Genomic DNA, 27,628 nt, shown 5'->3' with positions numbered 1-27,628 from the left:
CATCAAAAATTCAAAAGGCTACACCGACAGTGTGAATCTGGGTTCTAATTTTTGTGTTGGGTCGTTTAGACCAAGTACAAGAGTAGCTGGACGCCGCTCGAAGAGAAGAACACAGAGCCAAAAATTGCTAGTAGCGGGCAAGCGTGTATTGACAAAGGTCGTTGAAGAGAAAAACAAACTCCAGGATTTGAACATCAACCTAGGCGAAGAACTGAAAGATCTGCGAGCGCAGCTAGCCGACTCTGTGAAGGAGAAGAAGAAGCTCCGAGGCAGCATATTCAGTATGTGGCCGTTTGGAGGTAGCGGTAGCTGATATAGCTGTAATTGCAGGTTTGTTGACGAACCACCCCAAAGTGGAAGTGTCCGGATCATCAAATGATCTTCAGCAGGACCTGTCGCAGTTGCACGAGCAAGCTCGACAGGCTATATGGAGTGTAGCCAAGGCTTTATGGCCATCCGACTCCCCTCCAGGAAGCATGGAGAAGCTGGTAGAGCTGTTCAAGGGAGCTCGGCGGCGTATCCGGCTGTGGAAGATATCTGCCTGCCGAGAGGGTGCGCGAGAGGCCTGGGCCATGGTGACGACGCGCCATACCAAGCTGGATCCTAATCACATGGCTCGTGTCGGGCTGGTAGGGCCGAATGGGGAAGAAATTCCCGTTAGTATAGTATATGACCAAGTAGAGGTGGCCGCCAAATATTCTCAACAGGATTGTAAGTTAGACTGCCTGTTGGAAGGTCTAGAGGAAGAGGTGTTCGAGTCCAAGTGATTGTGTACTTTTCCTCATCTAGCTGAATTATATATCATTTGTCATGGCAGACCTTTTCTCTTCAACCTCTGGACTCTAAGGTGCGGAGTGTTTCCGAATACCGTCGCGGCCGAATAGGCCGCGGTATGCTTGGAAAACTAGGCATAGGGTCATAGTTGCTTGAACAGACAAGTTGTATCCGGCTAGCTATGTTATATTACATGGATATCATAAGAAACATCTTCCAGAGAGAATAGTTCCGTTAAGGGTTCCTTTCCATGGGTGTGCATGCATTTAATGTACATGTCAGAATTGTGATGCGAGCACTATAGTTCGTATAACTTCTGGGGGTGCACAATGGAGTGAGTTTAGAAAACATCTTTAATTCACCGACTGAATATTCCCTTAAGAATGCTAGCTTTCGGCTTCACCCAGTCTGAGGTACACATCCGGATGACCCGGTAGTAACAATCGCAGAGGTGCTCCCTTTATGCCCTAGCCGAACTAACGAGAACGTAGGGCATAAGCACGGGAGCCAGGCAACCCAGCTTGGCCGAAACTTTAGTCATATCGATGCATATAGTGGCGAAGGAAAGGTACATATGGAAAAAACTCATATGTGAGGAGCTTGATACTCAAGAAATGACAAGAACTTCTGTCCGATAAGCCCCCAGGTACAAGTGGCATACATGTTTAAAGATGTATCTGCCGATGGTGTGCGGTCTAGCCGTACTTAAGGCTTTTAAAGTGAGAAAAAGAAATTAATCGGAAAAGGGAGAAAAAATAATGGAAACTCCATGGGAGGAGGAGACTAACAATGAGTGTAGCGCTAGGCGTAGAATCTCCGGAGTCTGGCCGCGTTCCAGGGGTTCGGCTCGAGGCAATTGTCTGATGCATCGCGAAGACGGTATGCTCCTCCGGTGAGAACTTCGTCAATTATTAAGGGACCCTCCCATTTGGGCTTGAGTTTGTCCTTTTTCTTCTCCGGGAGGCGTAGAACGAGTTCGCCGACGTTGTAAATCTTGGCCTGTACTTCTCTACTTTGATATCTTTGAGCCTGCAGTTGGTAAACTGCTGAACGAGCTTTTGCGACATCGCGTTCCTCCTCCAGGGCATTTAGGTTGTCCTACCAATCGAGCTCGGCTTCTCTTTCTTCGTACGTACGCACTCTAGGTGAGTCGTGAATAATATCGCAGGGCAATACGTCCTCTGCACCATACACCATGAAGAAAGTTGTGTATCCGGTAGTACGGTTGGGCGTGGTCTGCAGCCCCCAGAGTATGCAGTCGAGCTCCTCAACCCAGTGTTTGTCTGATTCTTTCAAAGACCGCACTAGTCTGGGCCTGATGCCGCTCATAATAAGACCGTTGGCGCGTTCTACTTGACCGTTGGTTTGTGGTTGGTAGACGGAGGCGTAATCGAGTTTGATACCTAGAGTAGTGCACCAGGTTTTTACCTCGTCGGCTGTGAAATTGGAGCCATTGTTAGTGATGATACTGTGTGGGACACCATAACTGTGCACAACATCGGATATGAAGTCTATCACCGGGTCGGACTCAACCGTTTCGACTGGTTTAGCCTCTATCCACTTAGTGAATTTTTCCACGATAACCATCAGATATTTTTTCTTATGCCTTCCCCTTTAAGGGGTCCAACCATGTCGAGTCCCTAGATCGCGAAAGGCCAAGTGATGGGATTTGCATGGTGTAAGGACAGTAGACATGTAGTATACTGGCTTATGAAGCGGGAATTTATGTCCATCATGTTCTCGTTCAACGACGAGTACGGTGCTCACCACCTGATGTGTTGCCGATATGTATAATAACATCAGTTCGCCGGCGTTTGGTGCGGCCAGGATTGGATTGCTCGCAAGAAGGGTTTTTATTTCTTCCAGTCCGACTGTTGCCGCGTCTGTCCACTCGAAGTGGTCGGTTCGTCGTAGAAGGCGATAGAGTGGTAGTGCCTTTTCTCCTAATCTGGAGATAAAGTGGCTTAGAGCTGCCATGCAACCTGCAAGTTTTTGAACATATTTAAGGTCTGTTGGCTTAGCCAATTGTGACAAAGCCCGGATTTTGGCTGGGTTTGCTTCGATTCCCCTATTGGAGACGATGAAGCCCAACAGTTTTCCAGCGGGGACGCCGAAGACACACTTTTACAGGTTGAGCTTGATGTCATACACCCTTAGGTTGTCGAGGGTAAGACGTAAGTCGTCTATTAGTGTTTCCACGTGCCTGGTTTTGATGACGACGTCATCAACGTAAGCTTCTACTGTTTTTCCAATCTGTTTCTCCAGGCATGTTTGAATCATGCGTTGATATGTGGCGCCGGCGTTCTTAAGCCCAAAGGGCATGATATTGAAGCAGAATGGCCCGTATATGGTAATGAATGTTGTTGCAGCTTGATCGGATTCTTTCATTTTGATTTGATGGTATCCGGAGTATGCATCAAGGAAACACAGTGAGTCCTGTCCTGCGGTGGCGTCAATGATTTGATCAATGCGGGGGAGGGGGAAGGGATCCTGAGGTCAGGCTTTGTTGAGGTCATTGAAATCGACGCACAGGTGCGAGGATTTTTCCTTCTTTGGTACCATCACCAGGTTTGCCAGCCAGTCCGAATGTTTGATTTCTCGAATGAATCCGGCCTCGATGAGTTTGGCCAGCTCCTCCCCCAAGGCTTGTCGCTTGGGTTCAGAAAAGTGCCGCAGTGTTTGCTTAACCGGTTTAAACCCCTTTAATATATTGAGGCTATGTTCGGCCAGCTTGCGTGGGATCCCTGGCATGTCTGAAGGGCGCCATGCAAATATGTCCTAGTTTTCACACAGGAATGCTTGTAGTGCGACGTCAACTGTTGGGTTCAGTTGAGCTCCGATGGATGCTGTCTTCTTGGGGTCCGTTGGGTGGACCTGGAATTTGACTATTTCCTCTGCCGGTTTGAAAGAGGTGGATTTGGGGTGTTTGTCGAGGATCACATCATCCCTGTCCACTGTGGAGCGTAGTGGAGTTAATTCTTCGGACGCGAGGGCTTTAGATAGCGCCTCCAGGGCTAAGGATGCAGTTTTGTTTTCAGCGCGAAGTGCTATGTCCGAATCACTGACGAGAGTGATTATACCGTTTGGTCCGGGCATTTTGAGCTTCATATGTCCATAGTGAGGTATAACTTGGAAGCGTGTAAAAGCATCCTGCCCCAACAGGGCGTGATATCCGCTGCTGAAAGGGGCCACCTGGAAGGTTATTTCCTCGGACCGATAGTTCTCCGGTGATCCGAATACCACGTCAAGTGTGATTTTGCCCGCGCACCGCGCCTCCCGACTAGGAATAATTCCCCGGAAGGTTGTGTTACTTTGTTTGATGCGACTCCTGTCTATTTAAATCTGAACCCCAACCTAACCGGTTGTCCGGGGTCCGATGACCTTCCGGACTAGACAGTCCGGGTTTCGGAATATCTTTTGATTGTTTGGAACGCCGTCCGATGCTATGTTCGGAGGGCTGGTTGCGTCATTTCGTAGTTGAGTATCCGGCTCTTCATGAACGGCGACCTGAACATAGTCCGTCTTCAATATAGAAGAAGACTTGCCGTCCTGCTCCAGGACTGCCGCGATCTGGTGGGTGACCGGTGGGATTTCGGTTTCTCCCTGATCGGTTTTAGGCCCGATCCGGTCATAATCTGTGGCGATTCCCAAAGCAGCGATGCGATCTAGGAGCTCGTTTAAGGATGAAAAATCAATCGGATCCATCTGCTTGGAGTGCTCGGAGTTGATGCCAAGGGGATTTTCGATGGCCCGAGAGGTCATCGTCGGCCCTGCGGCCGAACGAGTGATCATAGTAAAGTCACCCAGCCAGAGATTTTGGCCCGAGGCCAAAACTACCCCTGTGGTAATATTGTCTTTAATGACAAGGCGATCCATCGAGCCTTTTGTCAACGGCATAGTGGAACTCTCAATGAAAGCACCAATGGCGGTGTCAAAACAGGCGGATCTCGGGTAGGGGGTCCCGAACTGTGCATCTAGAATCGATGGTAACAGTAGACGGGGGACACAATGTTTACCTAGGTTCGGGCCCTCTCTATGGAGGTAAAACCCTATGTCCTGCTTGATTGATATTGATGAATATGAGTGTTACAAGAGTAGATCTAAGAGATCGTAATGGCTAAACCCAAGAAGTCTAGCCTATGTGAGTATGTCATGAGTATATGTGTTGTCCTTTCCGGACTACCCCCTTTAGTTTATATAGACACCGAGGGGATCTAGGGTTTACATGGAGTCGGTTACATAAGGAATCTTCGGTCGCCAAGCTTGCCTTCCACGCCAAGTAGAGTCCAATCCGGACACGGTGCAGTCTTCGGCCTTCATGTCTTCACAGCCCATCAGTCCGGCCCATGGATAACAGGCCGGACGCCCGAGGACCCCTTAGTCCAGGACTCCCTCACTCATACCGGCCGGTGAATTCTGGTGTCTCTTCTTTGCCGACAAACATTGGTTTCAGCTCATTCTTCCATCTCCTGAATAGTTCTGCCATCTTATTAAGAGCATGAGACTTGATCAATTGCTCTATAACTGGCTTCTACGGATCCTCCTCTGGCGGTAGGGTGAAATTTGCCTTCAGCGCGGTCCAAAGATCATCTTTCTGCATATCGTTGACATAAGACACCTCAGGGTCATATTTAGCCGGCTTATACCATTGGTGGATGCTGATCGAGATCTTGTCCCTAACAAGAACCCCACACTAAGCAGCAAATGCTTCCTTTGTCCAAATGGGTTCAATCGGTCGGCCATCGCACGCGATTGCTGTGATCCTAAACCTTTCATCCGAGAGCAACTTTTTCTTTGGGCCTTGTTTCTTTCCGAAATTGTGCTCGATTCGGAGGGCTAGAGAAAAGAAAAAGACAAGAGTTATTACTTAATATGTGTACATACCAAAAACAATTAATGCATCAATTAGCTATAGTCAGCACAAGCTTAATTAATATATATACCTGGCCGGACTCCCTTCGGTCACCGGAGCCGTCATCATGGTGTCCTTCTTCCACCGGCATTCGGTCACCAGAGCCGTCATCAAGGTGTCCTTCTTCCACCAGCATTCGGTCACCGGAGCCATCATAATCATGTCCTTCCTCCTCCATTGTTCCATCACTGTAGCCAGCTTCTTCACCCTGTCCTTCCAGACCATCGGTTTCGTTGAGAAACGACATGACGGCATCACTTTCGGCTGTGATTATGTCCCCCAACATCGCTTCTGTTGCTTCGTCTCGGGGGTGCTCCATAGTTTTTGAAAATATTTACAACATGGCAATTATTATTCAAACATGACAGATGGATATATTAGTGGCAAACGTAGAACTAGCTAGCTAATCACAATAAGGAATCATATTACTGGCCTCGACGCTTCTCTAGGGTTTGGGGTGGCCTCGGCAATGCTTCAAGGGTTTGGGGTGGCCTCAGCAATTCTTCAAGGGTTTGGAGTGGCCTCAATGACAACACTCTTTTAAATTTGTATATTTGGGTGGCCTCAAGAGAGTTTGTCGGGTAGGGGCGCGGCGGGAGGGGGTAGGAGACCGACATCGTTTTTTTTCTAAGGCTTGGGTGTCCTCGAGAGTTTTGGTCGAGCGAGAGGGCCGAGGGGTAAGAAATAAAAAGAGGAGAAGATCGAAGGAAAAAAAAGAAGAAAAAAAGAGAAGAAGAAAGGAAGAGAGGAGAAGAAGAAAAATATTCCTTCCTTCTTCTCCTCTTTTTTTTCCTTTTTTCTCTTCTTATTTATTTCTCCTCTTCTTCCTCTCCTCTTCTTCTCCTTTTTCTTTTCCTTCTTCCTAAACTAAACATAAACTAAAATAATCCTAAAACTAAACGAAGTTATCGGGACGGGGTATATCGACAATGACATACCCGATAAAAAATAAGAAGACGAAGAAGAAATAAAAAGAGGAGAATAAGAAAGGAATAGAGGAGAAGATCGAAGAAAAAAAAAGAATATTTTCTCTTCTTCTCCTCTATTCCTTTCTTCTTCTCGTCTTCTTTTTCTTCTTTTTCCTCTTCTTATGTATTTCCCCTCTTCTTCCTGTCCTCTTCTTCTCCTTTCTTCCTCTTCTTATTTTCCTTTTTCCTCTCATTCTTTTTCTTCTCCTTCCGTTCCCAGCTAGATATATAAAACTTTTTTAAAAATGTAACTTTTGCATATATAAATTTTTTTCTTCTTCCTTCTCTTCCTTCTTCCTAAATATGTAAAACTTTTCTACAAATGAAACTAACCTAAAATTAATGTACTAAATCATAGAACATTAATGTACTAAAATTAATGTATTTTTAAGACATCATGCATATTACAATTGAAAAAATACATACATACACACAAAAAACATGTAAAAAATACATACATACATATATGAACATACATAAAAAATACATATATCTAAAAAAATACATATATCTAAAAAATACATACATACATATATGAAAATCTAAAAACATGTAAAAACATCTAAAAACATGTAAAAGAATAGCATATATAACTAAAAAGCACGACGGCGGCAGGGTCGGCAGGGGCGCGGTGCTCACAGAGGGACGCGTCGGGGCAGGAGCAGGGCGGCACGGCAGGCAGTGCTACCTCTTGAGCACTGCGTTGGTTTTCCCTTGAAGAGGAAAGGATGATGCAATAAAGCAGCGTAAGTATTTCCCTCAGTTTTCGAGAACCAATGTATCAATCCAGTAGGAGACCACACGGCGAGTCACCTCGTATCTACACATACAAATAAGAACCTCGCAACCAACGCGATAAAGGGGTTGTCAATCCCTTCACGGGCACTTGCAGGAGTGAGATATGATAGAGATAATAATAAGATAAATATTTTTGGTATTTTTATGATATAGATTGAAAGTAAAGATAGGAAAATAAAATAGATTGGAAACTTGTATGATGGAAAATAGACCCGGGGGCCATAGGTTTCACTAGTGGCTTCTCTCAAGATAGCATAAGTATTACGGTGGGTAAACAAATTACTGTCGAGCAATTGATAGAAAAGTGAATAACTATGAGAATATCTAGGCATGATCATGTATATAGGTATCACGTCCGCGACCAGTAGACCAAAACGATTCTGCATCTACTACTATTACTCCACACATCGACCGCTCTCCAGCATGCATCTAGAGTATTAAGTTCATAAGAACAGAGTAACGGCTTAAGCAAGATGGCATGATGTAAGGGATAAACTCATGCAATATGATATAAACCCCATCTTTTTATTCTCGATGACAACAATACAACACGTGTCGTTTTCCCTACTGTCACTTGTGATCGAGCACCACAAGATTGAACCCAAAGCTAAGAACTTCTCCCATTGCAAGAAAGATCAATCTAGTAGGCCAAACCAAACTGATAATTCGAAGAGACTTGTAAAGATAAACAAATCATACATAAAAGAATTCAGAGAAGAATCAAATATTGTTCATAGATAATCTGGATCATAAACCCACAATTCATCAGATCTCGACAAACACACCGCAAAAGAAGATTACATTGAATAGATCCCCAAGAGAATCGAGGAGAAGTTTGTATTGAGATCCAAAGAGAGAGAATAAGCCATCTAGCTACCAGCTATGGACCCGAAGGTCTGAAATAAACTACTCACACATCACCGGAGAGGCCATGGAGTTGATGTAGAGGCCCTCCGTGATCAATGGCCCCTCCGGTGGAGCTTCGGAAAAGGCCCCAAGATGGGATCTCTCGGGTACGAAAGGTTGCAGCGGTGGAATTAGGTTTTCGTGGTGCTCATGGATGTTTGGGGGTACGTGGATATACATAGGAGGAAGAAGTACGTCGGTTGAGCAACGAGGGGCCCACGAGGGGGAGGGCACGCCGGGGGGGGGGGGGGGTAGGCGCGCCCCCTGCCTCGTGGCCTCCTCGATTGTTTGTTGATGCCCACTCCAAGTCTCCTGGATCACGTCTATTGAGAAAATCACGTTCCCAAAGGTTTCATTCCGTTTGGACTCCGTTTGATATTCCTTTTCTGCGAAACTCTAAAATGGGCAAAAAAACAACAATTTGGGCTGGGCCTCCGGTTAATAGGTTAGTCCCAAAAATGATATAAACGTGTAAAATAAATCCCATTAACATCCAAAACAGATAATATAATAGCATGGAGCAATCAAAAATTATAGATGCATTGGAGACGTATCAAGCATCCCCAAGCTTAATTCCTGCTTGTCCTCGAGTAGCTAAATGATAAAAAAGAATTTTTGATGTGGAATGCTTTCTAACATACTTTTCAATGTAATTTTTCTTTATTGTGGCATGAATGTTCAGATCCTAAAGATTCAAGATAAAAGTTTAATATTGACACAGAAATAATTATACTTCAAGCATACTAACTAAGCAATCCTGTCTTCTCAAAATAACATGGTCAAAGAAAGTTATCCCTACAAAATCATATAGTCTGTCTATGCTCTATCTTCACCACACAAAATATTTAAATCATGCACAACCCCGATGACAAGCCAAGCAATTGTATCATACTTTTGATGTTCTCAAACTTTTTCAATCGTCACGCAATATATGAGCGTGAGCCATGGATATAGCACTATATGTGGAATAGAATGGTGGTTGTGGAGAAGATAGTCTCACATCAACTAGGCGTATCAACGGGCTATGGAGATGCCTATCAATAGATATCAACGTGAGTGAGTAGGGATTGCCATGCAACGGATGCACTAGAGCTATAAGTGTATGAAAGCTCAACAAAAGAACTAATTGGGTGTGCATCCAACTTGCTTGCTCATGAAGACCTAGGACCATTTTGAGGAAGCCATCATTGGAATATACAAGCCAAGTTCTATAATGTAAAATCCCCACTAGTATATAAAAGTGATAACAAAGGAGACTCTCTATCATGAAGATCATGGTGCTACTTTGAAGCACAAGTGTGGAAAAAGGATAGTAACATTGTCCCTTCTCTCCTTTTCTCTCATTATTTTTTTATTTGGGCCTTCTTTCTCTTTTTTTGGCCTCTTTTCTTTTTTTCTCTTTTTTTTAATTTTTCGTCCGAAGTCTCATCCAGACTTGCGGGGGAATCATAGTCTCCATCATCCTTTCCTCACTGGGACAATGCTCTAATAATGATGATCATCACACTTTAATTTACTTACAACTCAAGAATTACAACTCAATACTTAGAACAAAATATGACTCTATGTGAATGCCTCCGGCGGTGTACCGGGATGTGCAATGATGCATGAGTGACATGTATGAAGAATTATGAACGGTGGCTTCTCCACAAATAGAATGTCAACTACATGATCATGCAAGCAATATGACAATTATGAAGCGTGTCATAATAACGAAACGGTGGAAAGTTGCATGCCAATATATCTCGGAATGGCTATGAAAATGCCATAATAGGTAGGTATGGTGGCTGTTTTGAGGAAGGTATATGGTTGGTTTATGGTACCGGTGAAAGTTACACGATACTAGAGAGGCTAACAATGGTGGAAGGGTGAGAGTGCGTATAATCCATGGACTCAACATTAGTCATATAGAACTCACATACTTATTGCAAAAATCTATTAGTTCTCGAAACAAAGTATTACGCGCATGCTGCTAGGGGGTAGATTGGTAGGAAAAGACCATCACTCGTCCCCGACCGCCACTCATAAGGAAGATAATCAATAAATAAATCATGCTCCGACTTCATCACATAACGGTTCACCATACGTGCATGCTACGGGAATCACAAACTTCAACACAAGTATTTCTCAAATTGACAACTACTCAACTAGCATGACTCTAATATCACCATCTCCATATCTCAAAACAATTATCAAGTATCAGACTTCTCATAGTATTCAATGCACTTCTATGAAAGTTTTTATATTATTCCTAAAAGAAAATTTCCATGTTGTTCTAAGGGACTATCAAAATAATATAAGTGAAGCATTATAGATCAACAATTCCTATAAAATAAAACCACCGACATGCTCTAAAAGATATAAGTGAAGCACTAGAGCAAAAACTATATAGCTCAAAAGATATAGGTGAAGCACATAGATTATTCTAATAAATTTCAAATCATGTGTGTCTCTCTCAAAAGGTGTGTACAACAAGGATGATTGTGGTAAACTAGAAAGCAAATACTCGGATCATACAAGACGCTCGATGCAAAACACATATCGTGTGGTGAATAAAAATATAGCTCCAAGTAAAGTTACCGATAGACGAAGACGAAAGAGGGGATGCCTTCCGGGGCATCCCCAAGCTTAGGATTTTTGGTGTCCTTGAATTTTACCTTGGGGTGCCATGGGCATCCCTAAGCTTAGGCTCTTTCAACTCCATGTTCCATAATCCATCAAATATTTACCCAAAACTTGAAAACTTCACAACACAAAACTTAAATAGAAAATCTTGTGAGCTCCGTTAGCGAAAGAAAACAAAACACCACTTCAAGGTACTGTAATGAACTCATTCTTTATTTATATTGGTGTTAAACCTACTGTATTCCAACTTATCTATGGTTTATAAACACTTTTAGTCACTACTAGGGAAAAGCCTAGCAGCAGCGCGGGTTTTGGGCCTATTAGCAGCGCGGGGGCAGGCGCTACTAATAAGGCGCTACAGCTAACGTATAGCAGCAGCGCGGGTGCCACCCGCGCTACTACTACGTCCGTTAGTAGTAGTGTGGGTAAAAACCCGTGCTACTACTAACCCGCGAATTTTTTTTTTCGAATTTTTTGCACGAATTTTCAAATTTCTGAATTATTTTAACCTCTAATCTCTAATCACCCTCATCATTGCTCAATTTAAACTCTAATCACCCCTCATCATTCCAAATCATCTAACTTCCCGGACGGTCACCCATCATCTCACTACTCCAGCCTGAGCACGCTTAACTTCCGGGTTCTATTCTCCCTCGATTCCAAGTCTGCACTTGTTGTTTTCCTGACAATAGTAAGATGTCAATCCTATTAACTCTCGGGAGTTTAGCTTGAGCATGAAGTCACACATTTCGTTGTTTGAGTTTAAAACTATTGTTCTAAAAACAATAATTATTTAGTAACACTAATATTTCTTGAATAAGGAGTTTGACCACATTTTGACCACAGTTTGACCAGATTTGACCAAAATTCCAAAAAACTGAAATAATTATTTAGTAACACTAATATTCTTGAATAATTATTTAGTAACACTAATACTTCTTGAATAAGTAGTTTGACCACAGTTTGACCAGATTTGACCAAAATTAAAAAAAACTGAAATTTGAACATAACTTTTTTTCCTTTTATAATTTGAGGATTCTAAAAATTTGCAAACAGGCCATAGGCCGTCTCCATCGTATGTGGATTTTCGTGCTGAACATTTTGATATATTATATGTTTTTTTCTGACATCGTATGGAAAAGTTATAACCGTTTTACATTTTCCCTACACTTTTTGCAAAACATGTCCAAATTTAAGTTTTTAAATTTTCCTAACTAGTAGATGTAGTAACATAACTACATCTCGAAGGATTTTAATTTTTTGAAACATTTTGATATATTATACGTTTTTTTCTAACATCGTATGCAAAAGTTATAGCCGTTTTACATTTTCCCTACACTTTTTGCAAAACATGTCCAAATTTAAGTTTTTAAATTTTCCTAACTAGTAGATGTAGTAACATAACTACATCTCGAAGGATTTTAATTTTTGAAGTTTTTATCATTTTCTTTTGCTTTTTACAAAACTGAAAAGGCGATCCACTAGGGGGGGTAGAGTTTCAAAATGGGACCTTTAGTAGTAGCGAGGGATTTTACCCCTCGCTACTACTATGGCATGTCCCGGAGGGGCACGGTTGAGACCTCTTAGTAGTAGCGAGGGGTAAAAACTTAGTAGTAGCGCGGGTTTATAACCCTCGCTACTACTATGGCATGGCCCAGGGGCACGGTAGAGACCGCTTAGTAGTAGCGAGGGGTAAAAACCAGCGCTACTGCTATCAACTTAGTAGTAGCGAGGGTTAAAAACCCGCGCTACTACTATGGCATGTCCCGGGGGGCACGGTAGAGACCGCTTAGTAGTAGCGAGGGTAAAAAACCAGCACTACTGCTATCAAGTTAGTAGTAGCGAGGGTTAAAAACCCGCGCTACTGCTACTTAGCAGCAGCGCCTGATTTTAAAGCGCGCTGCTGGTAAGATTCTGTGTATAGGCTTTTCCCTAGTAGTGAGTAGCCATAGATTCATCAAAATAAGCAAACAACACACGAAAAACAGAATCTATCAAAAACAGAACAATCTGTAGTAATCTGTAGCTAACGCAAACTTCTAGAACCCCAAAAATACTAAAATAAATTTATGGACGTGAGGAATTTATCTATTAATCATCTGCACAAATAATTAACTAAATAGAACTTTCCGAATAAAAACGGCAACAATTCTCGTGAGCGCTAAAGTTTCTATTTTCTTACAGCAAGATATAAAAGACTTTCCCCAAGTCTTCCCAACGGTTGTACTTGGCACAAACACTAATTAAGCACAAAAAACACAACCAAAACAGAGGCTAGATAAATTATTTATTACTAAACAGGAGCAAAAAGCAAGGAGTAAAAATAAAATTGGGTTGCCTCCCAACTAGCGCTATCGTTTAACGCCCCTAGCTAGGCATAAAAGTAAGGATTCATCTAGGTATTGCCATGGTAATGATAAGGTAGATCGCGGAAGCCCATCTCATATTCCCTACGTTCAGCAGCAAGCTTTATTTGTGGCAAGCAAAAGTAATCAAAATGGATAAATTTAATGGGACAAAAGTCCCCAAGATCAAGCTCGTGAGGAGTTTGTTCCTCCTTTGGCCCCTCATATTGCACAATCAATTCATCGTTATAAGCATTCTTTTGGCAAAAAGTCATGAGTCTTTGTTCAAGGGAAAATCCTAGCCCATGTTCTGGATGGAAAAATTATCATTAAGTTCAGAGATCCTATTAACAAGAGCATTAGTAGGAACCTTTTTTCTAAGGTTTTCATTAAAAGCAACATGATCTAAAGATCGTAAACGCATAATGTCTTCTTGCTAGAAAAGGATTGCTTCTATGGGAGGACGGCCAGCATCCACCCATAATGCGCAAAAAATGAATTGGCTTCTTTTATTATAAATCTGAACTCATGAGTTAAAAAGATGGTAGCAGCTCGCTTAACAGAAGAATTCTCAATATTAGAAACTTCTAGGAAAATCCTTTGTATGGAAGGATGCATATGTAAAAATTGTCTTTCAAGTTCAACTATGAGGAAAGATATAGCATCGTCGAGACTACTAGTTTTATGAAGGATATATCCACTCGTGGTGGGCAAAGCATGGGTACAAGTAAACAAATCTTGAATAACTCCCTTCCAAATAATATTACCGCTACCAATCCGAAACTTTTTAGTGTGTAAAATAGTAGCATTTTCAAGAGGATCGTCAATATCATCAAAGTTTTCCATATTATTATCCTTATCAACGATAACCTCCCCAGTTTCAGACATGATGGCAACAGATTGCAAAAAGAACAAGCACACAGAAGCCAGGAGGGAAAAAGAGGCGAACAAAAAAGAGAGGGCGAAAGGAAAAGAGGGCGAATAAAATGGCAAGGGTGAAGTGGGGGAGAGGAAAACGAGAGGCAAATGGCAAATAATGTAATGCGTAGGATAAGAGTTGTGATGGGTACTTGGTGTGTCTTGACTTGGCGTAGATCTCCCCAGCAACGGCCCCAGAAATCCTTCTTGCTACCTCTTGAGCACTGTGTTGGTTTTTCCTTGAAGAGGAAAGGGTGATGCAGTAAAGCAGCATAAGTATTTCCCTCAGTTTTTGAGAACCAAGGTATCAATCCTGTAGGAGACCACGCGCGAGTCACCTCGTACCTACACAAACAAATAAGAACCTCGCAACCAACGCGATAAAGGTGTTGTCAATCCCTTCACGGCCACTTGCAGGAGTGAGCTCTGGTAGAGATAATAATAATAAGATAAATATTTTTGGTATTTTTATGATATAGAGTGAAAGTAAAGATAGCAAAATAAAATAGATTGGAAACTTGTATGATGGAAACTAGACCCGGGGGCCATAGGTTTCACTAGTGGCTTCTCTCTTGATAGCATAAGTATTACGATGGGTAAAAAAATTGTTGTCAAGCAATTGATAGAAAAGCGAATAACTATGAGAATATCGAGGCATGATCATGTATATAGGAATCACGTCCGCGACAAGTAGATCGAAATGATTCTGTATCTACTACTATTACTCCACACATCGACCGCTATCCAGCATGCATCTAGAGTATTAAGTTCATAAGAACAGAGTAATGCCTTAAGCAAGATGACATGATGTAGAGGGATAAAATCATGCAATATGACATAAACCCCATCTTTTTATCCTCGATGGCAACAATACAATACATGTCGTTTCCCCTATTGTCACTGGGATTGGGCACCGCAAGATTGAACCCAAAGCTAAGCACTTCTCCCATCGTAAGAAAGATCAATCTAGTAGGCCAAACCAAACTCATAATTCGAAGAGACTTGCAAGATAAACCAATCATACATAGAAGAATTCAGAGAAGAATCAAATATTGTTCATAGGTAATGTGGATCATAAACCCACAATTCATCGGATCTCAATAAACACACCGCAAAAGAAGATTACATCGAATAGATCTCCAAGAAAATCGAGGAGAACTTTGTATTAATATCCAAAGAGAGAGAAGAAGCCATCTAGCTACTAGCTATGGACCCTAAGGTTTGAAGTAAACTACTCACACATCACCGGAGAGGCCATGGAGTTGATGTAGAGGCCCTTTGTGGTCAATGCCCCTCCACCAGAGCTCCAGAAAAGTCTCCAAGATGGGATCTCTCGGGTACAAAAGGTTGCGGTGGTGGAATTAGGTTTTCGTGGTGCTCCTGGATGTTTGGGGGTACGTGGATATATATAGGAGGAAGAAGTACGTCGGTGGAGCAACGAGGGGCCCACGAGGGTGGAGGGCGCGCCCGGGGGGGGGGGGGGTAGGCCCGCCCCCTTCCTCGTGGCCTCCTCGATTGTTTCTTGACTCCCACTCCAAGTCTCTTGGATCACGTTTATTGAGAAAATAACATTCCCGAAGGTTTCATTCCGTTTGGACTCCATTTGATATTCCTTTTCGGTGAAACCCTAAAATAGGCAAAAACATCAATTTGGGCTGGGCTTCCAGTTAATAGGTTAGTCCCAAAAATGATATAAAAGTGTAAAATAAAGCCCATTAACATCCAAAATAGATAATATAATAGCATGGATCAATCAAAAATTATAGATACGTTGGAGACGTATCAGGCAGCGTCGGGGCGGGCAGGGGTGCGCGGCGGGCGGCGTCAGGGCGAGTAGGGGCCTGGGGAGTGGCGGCGACCTCGGGGCAGAGCGCAGTGGTGACGACGGCGGCGACGGCGAGGCGGAGCAGCCTGATGGCGTCATCGATGATGCGGTGGAGCAGACTGACAGCGTCGGGGCAGGGCTCTGCGGCGACGGCGAGGTGGAGTAGCCTGACGGCGTCGGGGCAGGGACCGGTGGCAACGGCGATGAGGAGCAGAGTGGGGGCTTCGGGGCCGAGAAGAAGTATTTTTTGCAGAAACTGATAAATGTTTTCTTATATACACAAAGCATTGGTCCCAGTTCGTGGTACTAACCGGGACCAATGCCAACCTTTTGTCCTGGTTGGTGCCACCAACCGGGACCAAAGGTCTCTTTTTAGCAGCCCAAAGGGCGGGAAGCGGCGGCCTTTGGTCCCGGTTGGTGCCACCAACCAGGACCAAAGGTCTCTTTTCAGCAGCCCAAAGGGCGGGAAGCGGCGGCCTTTGGTCCAGGTTGGTGGCACCAACCGGGACTAAAGGGGGGGACATTGGTCCCGGTTGGTGCCACGAACTTGTACCAGTGTACCACTTTAGTCCCGGTTGGTGGCACCAACTGGGACCAAAGGCCGTGTGCTGCCTGTGTCACGGCTGAAAGTTTAGTCTCACCTCGCTAGTTGAGAGAGCTCGAGAGTGGTTTATAAGCGCTGCTGCGCCAACCCTCTCGAGCTCCTCTCAACTGCAGGCTTTCGAGCCTAATTTGTCACGATGTGCTTGTGGGCCTATTGGGCCTCCTGCGGGCCTGAATCCTGGCCCATGGTTGGGTTTCTAGTCGTATTCAGGCTGTGGTGGCCTAGTAGGAGGCACTTTTATTATTTTTTTGTTGCTTTATTTATTTTATTTTGTTTCTACTTACAACAAAAAACTTACTGTTGCTATTAAAGTTTATTTATTTTACTTTTATAAAGTTTATTTTGTTTCGACTTCTTTATTTTATTAAAGTTTATTTTATTTTATTTTGTTTCTACTTATTTATTTTATTAAATTTTAATTTAATTTATTTTGTTTCTACTTATTTATTGTATTAAATTTTAATTTATTTTATTTTGTTTCTACTTATTTATTAAAGTTTATTTAATTTACTTTATTAAAGGTTATTTTTTCTACTTATTTATTTTATTAAAGTTTATTTTATTTTGTTTTGTTTCTACTTTTTATTAAACTTTATTTTGTTTCTTTCTGCTTTTCATGTTTTGAACAGAAAATACTTTGATAATTTCAGTGGCATGAATTTTATATAATTTTAGTTTAAAAAATACTAGAGGTTTATAAAAGATTTTTAGTTCATTCCTTTTGCTATTAGAGTTCTATAAAAGTTTTTTAGTTAATTTTCTTTTTGCTATCATCATTTCATCCACATAGCATGTGGAAGAAAGTAGAGAGGGTTACGGCAAAAATTGGATGCACTTCGTGTACAAAACAAATCTCTTTCGAAGTATCACGGTTTCATACGGAAACTCGTTTGTTACAAAGGGATTTCGTTATTTAACTTATTTGAACTCCATAGTTTTTTGTGTTCAAAATGCTCCATTCAAAGCCACATCATCAATTTTCAATCCTTTCTGACTTCATTTCTTATTTTTCATGCATTTACTGATTCTTTTGAGCTATAAGACCCTGAAATTGAAAAACATTTCAAATGAACTCTGAAAAGGTTGAAAGTTCGCATGGTATCATCATTTCATCCACATAGCATGTGCAATAAAGTAGAGAGGGTTATGGAAAAAACTGGATGCACTTCGTGTACAAAATAGAGAATCTCTTTCCACTAGTATAAAAAGGGTCAATCGTGAAGCACATTAGTGCCGGTTTGTATTTGAGCCGGCACTAATGTATACATTAGTGCCGGTTCGAACGGCTAGCCGGGTCTCTTTCATTAGTACCGGTTCGTGGAGAACCTTTAGCACCGGTTCGTGCCACGAACCGGTACTAATGAGAGTGGTGGCAGGATGTTGTCAGACTGGGGCCCCTCCAGCCCCTTTAGTACCGGTTCTTGGCACGAACCGGTACTAAAGGTCGTCCTACATAAACCCTTCGTCCACCCGAGCTCGCTCTGTTCTTCCCCTTTCCCCTCTCCTCTCTGTTCTTCCCCTCTTCCTCTCGAGCTCATCACACATTTTGCCCAAAATTTGTCAGGATTTGAAGGCCCCCATCCATTCAAATGATCACAAAGGTTAGCAACTTTGTCCTTTCATCTCTCATTGCTAGATTGGCTCTTGCAATGCTTTATATAGTGATTAATTTGTGAGTTTACTAATTTGGGAGGATATATATATATGTGCTAGTATTTGATTAATATGCAATTTGAGGTCAAAAGTAACACTTAGTTTGCATATGTAGGTGTGGTTTACTTAGTGCCTTCTAAATCTCCGTCGTAACCACCGTCGATCGCCCGCACCGTCCCATCGCCGGCACCACCTTGTGGTGAGCCTCTTGTTCATGAAATTTTATATAAAAATTGATGTTTGTGTGATTTGGATATATAGTTACTCGTATAATTATCTTACCCGTACGTTGTTTGTTATACATATAGTGACATGGTTTTGATATCCGTCCCCGTCGGCCCTCGTCCTTGTTATGATTCAGATGTGGTATATATATTCTGTTTTAAAACTAATTGCATTTCGTGTTTATGACAAATTATGCCCATCAAGTTGACATAGAAATTTTTCTAGGAGGTATGTGAACCGGAAATTACAACCGACCCTATTGTCGAGAGGTTAAATTTAGTTGAAAGAGAAAACGAGTACTTGAAAGAAAAATTGAAAAGAATTGAGGGGGAGAAGATGGAATTGGAGTTGCATGTTGCCGATGTCGTCGATGATCACAAGATCAAGATGGAGAAAATGCGCTTGAAGATTAGAAAGATTAGAAAATATGCCATCGATAGTGAGGCTTGGTATCATTATGCTGTTGGATCCATTTTACCTTAGTTGCGATCTTGATCGCATTTGTTGTTGCATTTAAATGCTTCAGCTAGAGAGTTATTTGTTTGTTGCATTTAAGTGTTTTATGAACTTTATGTATGAACTTGTATTAATTTGGTCTATTCGGTGTTCTGTAATGAAGATGAGCCGGCAATGGATGTACGATGACCGATGCTCTCCCCAGTTCGTTGAGGGCGTGCATACTTTTCTGCTTGCGGCTGGGGCAAACAAGCGGGCGGATGGTTTTATGCCTTTTCCATGTGCGGGCTGTAAGAATGGTCACAATTACTCTACGTCAAGAACCATTCACGTTCACCTGTTTAAGTCCGGTTTCATGCCCCACTATAATGTTTGGACCAAGCATGAAGAAAGAGGGGTTATGATGGAAGACAATGAAGAAGAAGAGGACGACGACAGCTATCCTGGCCATGGGTTCCCTGAATACGATGATACAACAATGGGGGAAGAAGCTGAGCCGGTAATGCGGGAAGAAGCTGAGCCGACAATGCGGAGAGACGCTGAAGAAGAGGCATCATATGAGCCCGTTGATGATCTAGGTCGGGCCATTGCCGATGCAAAGAGAAACTGCGCAAGTGATTTGGAGAAGAAAAAGTTGCAGCACATGTTAGAGGATCACAAAAAATTGTTGTACCCGAATTGCGTAGCTGACAAGAAAAAGCTGGGCACCACACTGGAATTCCTGCAATGGAAGGCAGAGAATGGTGTATCTGACAAGGGATTTGGAAAGTTGCTGGTAATGATAAAGGATATGCTTCCAAAGGACAACAAATTGCCCGAGAGTACGTACGAAGCAAAGAAGGCTGTCTGCCCTCTAGGGTTAGAGGTGCAGAAGATACATGCATGCCCTAATGATTGCATCCTCTACCGGGGTGAGTACGAGGATTTGAAAGCTTGCCCGGTATGTGGTGCATTGCGCTATAAGATCAGCCGCGATGATCCTGGTGATGTCGAGGGCGAGCGCCCCAGGAAGAAGATTCCTGCCAAGGTGATGTGGTATGCTCCTATAATACCACGTTTGATACGTTTGTTCCAAAACAAAGAGCATGCCAAGGCGATGCAATGGCACAGAGAAGACCGTAAGAAAGACGGAAAGTTGAGAGTACCCGCTGACAGGTCGCAGTGGAGAAAAATCGAAAGAAAGTACGGGAAGGAGTTTGCAGATGACGCAAGGAGCGTATGGTTTGGTCTAAGCGCAGATGGCATTAATCCTTTTGGGGAGCAGAGCAGCAACCATAGCACCTGGCCTGTGACTCTATGTTTGTATAACCTTCCTCCTTGGTTGTGCATGAAGCGGAAGTTCATTATGATGCCAGTGCTCATCTAAGGCCCTAAGCAACCCGGCAATGACATTGATGTGTACCTAAGGCCATTAGTTGAAGAACTCTTACAACTGTGGAATGGAACAAGTGTACGTGCGTGGGACGAGCACATGGGGGAAGAATTTGACCTAAAGGCATTGCTGTTCGTGACCATCAATGATTGGCCTGCTCTTAGTAACCTTTCAGGACAGACAAATAAGGGATACCGCGCATGCACGCACTGTTTGGACGATACCGATAGTATATATTTGGCTAATTGTAAGAAGAATGTGTACCTGGGACATCGTCGATTTCTTCCGAGCAGGCATACCGTAAGAAAGAAAGGCAAGCATTTCAAAGGTGAGGCGGATCACCGGACGAAGCCTCGCCACCGTACTGGTGCTGATGTACATGATATGGTCAAGGATTTGAAGGTGGTCTTTGGAAAGGGTCCTGGTGGACAACCTGTTCCGAATGACGCTAACGGACGCGCACCCATGTGGAAGAAGAAATCTATATTATGGGACCTGCCCTATTGGAAAGACCTAGAGGTCCGCTCCGCAATCGACGTGATGCACGTGACGAAGAATCTTTGTGTGACCCTGCTTGGCTTCTTGGGCGTGTATGGGAAGACAAAAGATACACCTGAGGCACGAGAGGACCAGCAACGTATGCACGGAAAAGACGGCATACATCAGGGTCATGCAAGGTACGCTCTTACCAAAGAAGAGAAGGAAATCTTCTTTGAATGCCTGCTCAGTATTAAGGTACCGTCTGGCTTCTCGTCGAATATAAAGGGAATAATAAACATGGCAGAGAAAAAGTTCCAGAACCTTAAGTGTCATGACTGCCATGTGATTATGACGCAACTGCTTCCGGTTGCATTGAGGGTGCTTGTATTGGAAAACGTTCGATTAGCCATTGTGAAGCTATGTGCATTTCTCAACGCAATCTCTTAGAAGGTAATCGATCCAGAAATCATACCAAGGTTACAGAATGATTTGGTGCAATGTCTTGTCAGTTTCGAGTTGGTGTTCCCACCATCCTTCTTCAACATCATGACGCACGTCCTAGTTCACCTATGCGAAGAGATTAACGTTTTGGGTCCTGTATTTCTACACAATATGTTCCCCTTTGAGAGGTTCATGGGAGTCTTAAAGCAATATGTTCATAACCATGCTAGGCCAGAAGGAAGCATCTCCAAGGGCCGTCAAAATGAGGAGGTCATTGAGTTTCGTATTGACTTTATTCCTGACCTTAAGCCGATTGGTGTTCCTGAATCGCTGCATAAGGGTAGACTGGATGGAAAAGTCACCCTAGGAGGGGAACAAATAATATGTATGGACGAACATTCTCTCACTGAACCACACTACACAGTTCTACAGAATTCCGCCTTGGTGGCTTCGTATATGGATGAACACAAGAATTTGCTACGCTCCAAACACCCGGAGCGGTCTGATGACTGCCATCTCTTTAATTATCATGCTTGATTAATTATTATCTGATCAAATTAAATTCCATTCTCGTAATAAAGGCCCTGAAGCAGGCGCAGGAGACTGATCTGTGTGCATTCTGTGTTTGCGAGAACATTCGCATGATGGCGTCCGAAAGGAGCAGATCTCAAAGACAGGAATGGGTACGCTTGTCAGAACACTATTCACAATTTTTACACCATTATCGATATCTAGTCACACAACTAATACACATGCATATTCATCTCCTTCTTAACAGTTCACAGAGGTGCAGGACAAGCTCCTAGAAACGGAGCTCGTAGAAGCACTTCAAGAGGAAATAGCGGGATTTTTACTCGACCAGGTCATAAATCCGAAGGGAGAATACTATTACCCGCTACCGCCCCCATCGACCAGGTCATGAACCACTTCCAATTGTCATCGTGCTCCGAAGGCACCAATTAGGTTAATGCCACTGGCTCCGAAGGCAACATGCATATGTCGGAGAAATTGTATATAGCTATACATGTGTGTATGTGTGAATTAATATGGTGGTTTGTGAGACATTGATGATATATATATGATTGGTTCTACTAGAAATTCTATTATATATATATATGCATAACGTGTACAATGTGTAGTATCGTAAAATACCAGCAAACGAAAAAGAATTAAAATGGAAAACACAAAATTAAACGAAAAAGAAATCATAAAACCAAAAAACCCCCAAACATTTTAGTACCGGTTGGTGTTACCAACCGGTACTAAAGGGCTCCCGGCCCCCGGAGCTGGCTCGTGCCACGTGGTTGCCCTTTAGCACCGGTTCATGCTGAACCGGTACTAGGGGGGGGCTTTAGTGTCCACACTTTAGTGCCGGTTATGGAACCGGCACTAAAGGGCCTTACGAACCGGTGCTATTGCTCGGTTCTGCACTAGTGTTCGAAGTATCAGCGTTTCATACAGAAACTCGTCTGTTACAAAGGGACTTCATTTTTTAACTTATTTGAACTCCATAGTTTTTCTGTGTTCAAAATGCACCATTCAAAGCCACATCATCAATTTTCAACCCTTTTTGACTTCATTTGTTATTTTTCATGCATTTACTGATTATTTTGAGCTATAAGATCCTGAAGTTGAAAAGCATTTCAAATGAACTCTGAAAAGGTTGAAAGTTGGCATGGTATCATCATTTCATCCACATAGCATGTGCAAGAAAGTAGAGAGGGTTATGGCAAAAACTGGATGCACTTCATGTACAAAACGAACAATCTCTTTCGAAGTATCAGGGTTTCATACGGAAACTCGTCTGTTACAAAGGGGTTTCATTTTTAACTTATTTGAACTCCATAGTTTTTATATGTTCAAAATGCATAATTCAAAGCCACATCATCAATTTTCAACCCTTTCTGACTTCATTTTTTATTTTTCATGCATTTACTGATTATTTTGAGCTATAAGACCCAAAACTGAAGGCAACATATAGCTCTCATGAAAAGATAAGTGATCAAATTAATAGAAGTTCATCATCACATTAAAAACAAAGTACATACATAGTTCTCATTGAACAACATATAGCTCTCCAGAGCATCTAGTTAAACCATACATTGAAACTATGTAAAACCTTTCAATGCAACAACAAATGTGATCATAATCACAACCAAGGTAAAAATTGATCCAACGGCATAATGACACCAAGCCTCGGTATGAATGGAATATTTTCTAATCTTTCTAATCTTCAACCGCATTGCATCCATCTTGATCTTTTGATCATCTACGACATCCGCAACATGCAACTCCAATATCATCTTCTCCTCCTCATTTTTTTATTTTTTCCTTCAAATAATTGTTTTCTTCTTCAACTAAATTTCACCTCTCGACAATAGGGTCGGTTGGAATTTTCGGTTCAACTACCTCCTACATAAATAAAATCTATGTCACATTGGTCGGCATAATTGTCATAAACAATAAATGAACAAAATAGTTATAAAAGGATAATATATACCACATCTGAATCATAGACAGGATGAGGACCGACAGGGGCGAATACCAAAACCATCGCACTATATAATAACAAGCAATAATAAAAGTTAGAAAATTAGACAAGTATCTATCTAAAGTAAGAATTATTTTCTTTCAGAAAGAAGATAAGAACAAGAGACTCACCACGGTGGTGCCGGCGACGAGATCGACGCGGCCGATCGGCAGCGGTGAAGACGGGGACGAGACGTGACGGACTGCTAAACCTATGCAAATCTCGTGGAAAATGTAGCTTGGAGGTCGAGCTTCGAGAGGAGAAAGCTTAACTAGTGTGGCTCGGGCATTTCAACGAACACCTCTTGTGCATAGGAGGTGAGCTAGAGCACCCAAATGCCCTCTCCTCGCCGGCCAAAAAAAACAGAGCACTGTGGAGTGATGTGCTGCGGTGACGGGGTATATATAGGCAACTCATTTGTCCAGGTTCGTGGCTGGAACCAGGTCTAAAGCCCAGCCTTCTGTCCCGGTTCAAGCCAAGAACCGGGACCAATGGTTGTGGGCCAGGAGCGAGGCCCATTGGTCCCGGTTCGTGCCTAAAACCGGGACAAATGGGTCCATATGAACTGGGACCAATGCCCATGAGGCCCTGGCCGCCCCCCTGGGCTCACGAACCGGCACGAATGCCCCCATGGGTCCCGGTTAGTGACTGAACCGGGACTAATGGGCTTGCCATGCCCGAACCAAAGCCCTGTTTTCTACTAATGCTCTAGAGCGCCAGCTCCGCATTGATGTCGACCTAGAGGGGACGTGACCTCTCATTGATGTCGGCATTGAAGCGACTCGCCGACCAAGAGTGCCGCTTGTGCCGTGTCTTTAGTATCCGTGCCTGTTTACCGCCGGAGAGGCGTTACCGGGCAGGACGGGATGGATATCTACCACATTCAAACGGTTTGCCCATCTGTCCACCTGCCATCATTAAACATGCATGCCGGCCAAGAAACCAACTCCGGCACCCGCATTGGCACATCCAACCCCTTGGCCTCATCGGCATCCAGTATTTAAACAAGGCCACTCCCAACACAAACGGCACAACAAAAACACAGTCGCTCCTCATCCTCCACCCATGGACCACATCTGCCATAACTGTGAGCAGCAACACGTTGTGGGAGAGCCTCTCGATGGAGCAGAAGCATCAGGTGGCCACCCTTACCCCTGGCTGGCAGGACCGCCGTGCCAGGAGGATAGAGGCTGGCATGCCACACAGCTCCCCAGAGGTCTCCAACGACGACCCAACGATGGATACGGGCTCTGACGATGACTCGGTACATGCCGACTTGATCGTGGAGCATGTGCAGACGCACTTCTACCACACCATGGTAGAAGAGGAGGTGACGCTGCCACCATTGTCGGCGTTCCGGCAGATGCAGGAGGAGCAGCGGTACAGCTTCTCCCTCCTCGAGCACACCGGCTAGCAGAGGGCCAAATCTACTGCAAACGCGCGCGAGGCTGTGGCGGCCATGATGGCGAAGAACCACAACTTCCCCACCGAGCAGCAGGTGCTCTACGAGGCCGCGTGCGCTCACGCCACTCGCAACGCGGAGGCGGCGCTGAAGATCGCGGACGAGAATACTGGCAGTTGTGCGTCCTTCGGGACACCAAAACGACGCTTCGTTGGCGCCGGTGGCACGACGACCTCACATCTACAGGCGACAAAAAGATCACGAACTCCAACGAGGAGGATTAGTGCATTGGAGCTGGCGGGTGATGAGCCACAAGTGTAGGGGATCTATCATAGCCTTTTCGATAAGTAAGAGTGTCGAACTCAACGTGGAGCAGAAGGAAATGATAATTTATTTTCGGCAAGGTATTCTCTGCAAGCACTGAAATTATCGGTAACACATAGTTTTGTGATAAGATAAATTGTAACGAGCAACAAGTAATAAAAGTAAATAAGGTGCAGCAAGATGGCCCAATCCTTTTTGTAGCAAGGGGCAAGCCTGGACAAACTCTTATATGAAGGAAAGCGCTCCCGAGGGCACATGGGAATTATCGTCAAGCTAGTTTTCATCACATTCATATGATTCACATTCGGTACTTTGATAATTTGCTATGTGGATGGACCGGTGCTTGGGTACTGTCCTTACTTGGACAAGTATCCCACTTATGATTAACCCCCATTGCAAGCATCCGCAACTACAACATAAGTATTAAGGTAAACCTAACCATAGCATGAAACATATGGATACAAATCAGCCCCTTACGAAGCAACACATAAATTAGGGTTTAAGCTTCTGTCACTCTAGCAACCCATCATCTACATATTACTTCCCAATGTGTCCCTCTAGGCCCAAACAATGGTGAAGTGTCATGTAGTCGACGTTCACATGACACCACTAGAGGGATGACAACATACATCTCATCTAAATATCGAACGAATACCAAATTCACATGTCTACTAATAGCAAGACTTCTCCCATGTCCTCATGAACAAACGTAACTACTCACAAAGCATATTCATGTTCATACTCAGAGGGGTATTAATATGCATAATGGATCTGAACATATGATCTTCCACCAAGTAAACCAACTAACATCAACTACAGGGAGTAATCAACACTACTAGCAACCCACAGGTACCAATCTGAGGTTTGGATACAAAGATTGGATACAAGAGATGAACTAGGGTTTGAGATGAGATGGTGCTGGTGAAGATGTTGATGGTGATTGACCCCCTCTCGGTGGGAAGTTTCCCCCGCAGAACAGCTCTGCCGGAGCCCTAGATTGGTTCCGCCTCGTGGCGGCGCAGTTTCATCCCGTGAGCTTGCTTATTATTTTTTCTCGGACGAAAGCCCTCATATAGCAGAAGATGGGCATCGGAGGGCCACCAGGGAGCCCACGAGGTAGGGGACGAGCCCAGGGGGTAGGGCGCACCCCCACCCTCGTGGTTGGTGGGTGGCCCCCCTCTGGTACTTCTTGTGCCCAATAATAATGATCATGATGCCCTCATGTCCGTATTTTCTCCACATTAATAAGTCATACATATTTAGAATGCAATTTTTATTGCATGCACCGATGACAACTTACTTGAAGGATCTTACTCAATCCATAAGTAGGTATGGCGGACTCTCATGGCAAAACTGGGGGGATATTTGGAAGCACAAGTAGTATCTCTACTTGGTGTAAAGAAATTGTCTAGCAAGAGACAGAAAGGCAGGATCAACATGTTGGATGATCCATGACAGTATAATTTATCTCAGATGTAAGAAAACATAACCCATTACGTTGTCTTTCTTGTCCAACGTCAACTCTTTAGCATATCATACTTTAATGAGTGCTCACAATCATAAAATATGTCCAAGATAGTATATTTATATGTGAACCTCTCTTTCTTTATTACTTCCTATTAATTGCAACGATGACCAAAACTATGTTTGTCAACTCTCAACAACTTTTATTCATCATACTCTTTATATGTGAGCTCATTACTCTCCATAAGATCCATATGATCTCTTTATTTCTTTTTATTTCTTCTCTTTTATTTTATTCCCTCAAGATCATAGCAAAATAATCAAGCCCTTGACTCAACACTAATCTTTATTATATAGCTCACGGACTCGATTACATAGGAAGATCATAAAGCAAAGCTCACAACTAGATCATACTAAAACTTTACTCTACTAGATCAAGATATTATCAAAAGGATCAAACTAAGAAAAACGGTAAAGGTAAAAGTGATGGTGATACGATATCGGGGCACTCCCCCAAGCTTGGCAGTTGCCAAGGGGAGTGCCCATACGCGGTACTCAGTTCTTCTTTGTTGGTTAAGAAGATGATGGTTTTGTTGATGGCGTAGG

At 43.3% G+C, this 27,628-nt stretch overlaps 1 pseudogene; it reads right to left on the bottom strand.

Moving 5' to 3' along the window:
• The window catches only part of LOC147972264 (uncharacterized), a 34,655-nt pseudogene extending 10,799 nt beyond the window's left edge, over nucleotides 1-23,856 (bottom strand).
• Nucleotides 23,857-27,628: the final 3,772 nt, after the last annotated feature.

This window comes from Triticum urartu, chromosome 5A (assembly GCF_056163025.1).
Source record: "Triticum urartu cultivar PI428250 chromosome 5A, HENAU_Tu73, whole genome shotgun sequence".
Classification (NCBI taxonomy): domain Eukaryota; kingdom Viridiplantae; phylum Streptophyta; class Magnoliopsida; order Poales; family Poaceae; genus Triticum; species Triticum urartu.
The sequence above is the reverse complement of the archived record's forward strand: the minus strand, read 5'-3'. Positions and strand labels throughout refer to the sequence as shown.